This window comes from Lycium ferocissimum, chromosome 10 (assembly GCF_029784015.1).
Source record: "Lycium ferocissimum isolate CSIRO_LF1 chromosome 10, AGI_CSIRO_Lferr_CH_V1, whole genome shotgun sequence".
NCBI classification, from domain to species: Eukaryota; Viridiplantae; Streptophyta; class Magnoliopsida; order Solanales; family Solanaceae; genus Lycium; species Lycium ferocissimum.
In genome coordinates, this window is record NC_081351.1 from 17,121,636 (window position 1) to 17,126,806 (window position 5,171).

Sequence of the window (5,171 nt, forward strand, 5' to 3'; positions counted from 1 at the left end):
GGCCATAATTGAAATAGCATGGTCTTAAAATTAAGCCAATTTAGGCCATTGTTTGCAAGGTTAGTCTTAGTTGCTTAATTAACCTATTTTAATCATAATTAAGGGTCTAAATTAATTAGTCTTTTCTTAATTATATCTCGGGCAGGCCCCTTATGTTTAAAGATTGGACCGAAGTCCAGCCCAAAAGGGCACGACCCGGCCCAATACGGTGATAAGAGGGGCAAAGGCCCCTTCTTCTTTTTCATTTTCCGCCTCTAAACACACCCCACGTCTCTCCCTTTCCCCTCACCCAAACCCTAGTAACGCCACGAGGAGAAAACCCTCTCTCCTCATCACCATTGCCTGAAACGACAAAGTGGCATGTGGTACACGCTTTTTACAATCGTGGTTCGACCATTTGAGGCAACAATTGATGCTTCGTCTCCATTCTTCACCAAACACAACCTTAACATGATAATTTTTGCTTTTTCCTTTATCTTTTTACTGAAATACGGGTCAACGAGTACAGTTTGAAACCCTCGAATCTCATTGGTTTGTTCAAAAGCTATGAGGATCCATTGGGATTGTTCAAATTTGACCCTCCATCGCATGTACTTGCTTAAATCATAGCCATTGACACTCGAATTGAAGGGTTTTGATTCACAAATTTCCATTCATCCCACATCGAAAACCCTAGGTCTTGGGGATTTTAGGGGTTCTACATAAAGAACCCCCATTCATAGTTTAAAGAGATAGAGATATTCATCCAAAAAAAAAAACTCAAATACCTAGGGTTTTCACCATAAAAAGTGCGAGAACCTTTAAATTTTGAGTTAAGTTTATGTTTTAAAATTTGATTGTTTGTGTTGTGTGTGGCTGAGGTGATTTGGGAACAAGGAAAATCTCCGAGTCCAACCTCGACTTGGCTGCACAAGCAAAAGTTAATTTTCCATCCTTTCTTTAATTTTAGTTCCTTTGTATGTTTTCTCTTATATGCTTATGTGGTAGTTTAGCTTAGTTTTAGTTAATTTATATCTCTTCCACTATGTTATGTGTTTTTTAGGGTAGTTTAGTGTTAATCACTGCTTATTTAGTAATAGCATAGTTAATTTGTGATTGTTTTAGTATTTGTTTTATGATTATTAGTGTTTTTTGTCCTTGGTTTAAAATGATTGTGTGATTATTTTACATCTATGCCTTGTTGTTAAAAAATCAAAATTTTGTTGTTCTTTGTGATCCAAGGGAATTTAGATTTTAGTTTGATCTCATCTAGAGGCAGTTTGTTTGTCGACATAGTCATGTGGTTTAAATTAGTAGTACTCACTTATATTGTTAATTGTAATCATATATGGTTCCTAAAGAAAGATAATAGTGCTTATTTTGTATATGTCTATTTTTTTTTTTGTTTTTGTGTAATGTTGGTTTAACCAAACTATTTGGCATTATTTAAATCACCTCAAGAAGTTGTTTGTATCATGTGTCAAAGATGTTTCCCCTTAGGTGTTTAAACCCACCCTTCAAAAAAGATAATAGGAAGCTTAGTCCAAACTAACTAGGTGAACATGATTAAAAAAGCAATCAAACTAATTCTTACATTTCCTTGTCTAAAAGTAAAAGGGGAATTTAAATCTCTTAGGTTTACAAATTACTTATATTGTTTAAGTAAAAAAGATTGTGCTTATTTTCATAGTTTATGTCTTATTTGGCTTGTCCTCTATGCTCTTAAATGCTCAATACATCAACTACCATTGCCTGTGTCTTGTGTTGTTTTTTTTGTGAGTTTTAAATACTAAGTTGATTTCAAAGACAAGACTTGAACTTTCATATCACTATTTTGATATCTAGCCAAACTAAGCAGTCATATGAACCTACTTTAATGGGTAGGACATAAATGTATATGGACTTTAAAGGACTAAAGATAGGGAGTAAAGATTTGAAGTTGAATTACTTGTATCCTGTTCTATTGAAAGTTATAATGTTAAGGGGATCTTTTTTTCCTCGTATGCTCTGCTTGAAGAGCATGACTTTAAGTAGAAATATTGAACCATGTATATCCCCTCCCCTTTCCCTTTATTTGTTTTGAACTGAATATCAGCCATATGCAATGGATATACACAGAGTATACAAGTCCAGTATACACTCCAATGCACATAGAATTATATACAATGTATATCACCTGATTTTCTCTTAAAATAAGTTTTAAAATATGGTATAATGGACTTGTCTAAATCCATTTGTTTATCCACACGTGAACCTTATGGGCTTGAGTCTAACTATTGGGCTTTGGTATAATTTCTTTGAAACTGTTTGCATTCTTTTACAGTTTGGGCCTGTGTCTACGTATCGTTGGGCTTTGAATAACGATTACGCCTCATCCAAATTTGTTGAAATTTGAATTAGATCTATTTAGTATATATACGTTTGGCCACTTGCGGATTTTAATCTCTATCTAAATTACTATGTATAAGTTGGGTGCATTCTAACCCCAATTCTCCTTTTTCTCTTTTCTTTGCAAGGGGTACCACCTAGGCGCGCTTCTCTTTTTTCATATACCATGTTGGGCCTGAGGCCCAACTCTCTTGATCGAGTCCATATGATTATAGAAATGGAAGCTAATATGTTGAAGGCCAAGTCATGGGTGAAAATGGCACTGATGGGCTTGGGTAGGCCCATCAGTTGGAATTTACTTTCTTCCCTTTTCTATTCCCTGTATATCCTATGTATGTATAGTGTATGTGTAATGAACATGTAAATATTGAAACCCTCTTATGTATGTTTAGAATTTAGGAAAACCTAGTATTATTAGGAGTCACCTAAACATTTGTCTTTTCAAACTTGGCTAATCTTAAATTTTGCATAAAATCGGCTTAATTTGATTTTGCTAAGTTTAAAACTGGTTTAGTAATAAAGTTAAGTGATTTTCAAATAACTAAAGCAGCAATTTTGGGCCCTCCGCCCTTAACAAAATCTGATTGGTAATCGTTTTGAGACCTTAAGCCCATGATTTTAAGTTGTAAACTGCTTATTAGGCCACCAGAATCGATTTTTAGCTAGAAATAGAAAGTAAATTAATTTCAAAGATAATTTTGTGGTTACAAATGATAAAGAATTGCTTTTTTTTTTTTTTTTTACTTGGGCTAATTGTCAAATGAAAGAGGTATCAATTTTCGGATACCATTTTTAGAAGTAAAATAGTATCCGAAATTTCGGATACAATTTTACAATTTTTACTTGGGCTGAAAGCCCAGAAATCTATTGGTTGGAAACAAGAAGAAATACATTTGGGCCAAGTATGAGATGAGACGGAATCTAGACTGGAATATAAGTTGGTTAACCTATGGGCTTCAAAATGGACGAAATTGGACTCAAATAAACACTCTCATTTTTCTTATATAGATATACTTATAAATAGGAGATATACTCCATATTTTCTCATATATATATATATATATATATATATATATATATATATATATATATATATATATATATATATATATATATATATATAAACCTATAAACTAAACTCATATCGTTAAAACCAAAATAGTAGCGACTCTGCCCGGAAGGAATCCCGAGTGTATCTTGGTCCGGAAACGAGGTGAGTTGAACACCTATATGGATTTTTGAAACCCAAAACCCCCTTTATAAGGGGACCTTTTGCCAAAAATTTTCTTGAAATTATGATATGAATGAAATGACATTTTTTTTTGCGGAACATTAAACACTTTTAAGCAAATAAATACAGTTAATCTCACATTGAAGCTTATAGGTCAACCGTATTCTATGAATCTTTAATACTAGGGTGCGTAAAAACTTCCCTAGGGGATCACCAGAGCCCTTACCTCGAACTTTGGTCCAAAAGATATTTTTTTTCTCTTGGAAAAAAACTCTTTAAACCAGGTTTTCCATAAAATAAATTAGGTGGCGATTCTAAAAAATACTAGAATCCAATTGGAGCACCAAAAACCTCGTAGTAACTTTTATGCCTTAACCCGCGTAAAAGCGAACCGTAACAGTGTTCAGGGGCTGCAAGCTCGTTGTAGGATCCTGGAGGGGCAAGCCATCAAGGCCAAACTGGTTGTTGCCTAGGTTGTCCTGATTCCAATGACTCCGATCAAGCTTGTAATTAGAACCTCGGTGAAATCGAGAATAAAGTAAAAGAGATTAAAATGAGGCAAGTGTGTATAATATGTTGTGTATTCCTTTTGGATTTCGTATCCCTTAAAATGGAATGACAAGTCCTATTTATACATGAGATTTGGGGTACACGTTCCATGAATCGTGCCTCTGCTAATAACGAGAATTAATGCATTAATAATGATAAGCAATAAAGGGGACAATAAAGCCTATTAACGTCCCTAGGAAGGCGTAGAACCTGACCCGTAACGGTAGACCGCTGGTCTCTCTTCCGGAGCTATTCCACGGTCTTCTGGAACCGGGTACGCCTCCGTAACGAAAGAGCTTCCTCCGGGAAGACTACATGCTGACTCACACATTACTCATATCTCTTGTCATCATGATACTGGTCCAATTGTGTTATACGAATTTAGCCCAATACACAGAGAATCATTACCTTGATGATTCAAGTCACATTCCACACCTTGAATCAAATCTCACAAGCTCCCACCATCCAAATATAACAAAACCTAAGTTTGAAATTGATCACTGTTCAAATATATACCAGATCTGTTTCTTCTTCCCAATTGTGAAAGGCTGCCTCACAATTCCGAAGCACAACCTCTGCTAGTCCTTTCGCGGTGGTGGCCAGGGCCTAATGTTCGTATAGAAAAATTGACCAGTTAGTTATTCCCCGCTTCCTCTTCGCAGTCGCATCCAGGTCCACGTGTTTGCGTCCAGCGGATCGTGGTCGCGGAGAGAAAAATTTCCTTGATTAGTCAACCCTCTAATTACTTTTTGCAATCATGGTATCTGATCTCACGATCGCAATGCACTAGCCACCAGCAGAATATCTGCAATATCAAGATAGTTGAATGTCTGTTAAAACATTCCCGAACCCTCGAGTTTCAAACTCGACTATTTCAACAAGTCCCATGAATATACAAACTTATCCAAAGCTTCAAAGCAAAATTCTAGTCGCTATTGTGCATAATTAAGGGTCGGATTATTACAACAAGGCAACGCGATACTAAAAATAATATTAGCAACACCAAAAGGAATCAATAATTTCT

General features: G+C 35.4%; 1 long non-coding RNA gene across 1 annotated transcript; it reads left to right on the plus strand.

Moving 5' to 3' along the window:
- The first annotated feature begins 259 nt into the window (after positions 1-259).
- LOC132035137 (uncharacterized) lies at positions 260-2,797 on the plus strand. Its single transcript, XR_009409176.1, has 2 exons — positions 260-919; positions 2,496-2,797. It is a non-coding gene; the product is annotated as an uncharacterized LOC132035137 (long non-coding RNA).
- The last annotated feature ends 2,374 nt before the right edge of the window (positions 2,798-5,171 follow it).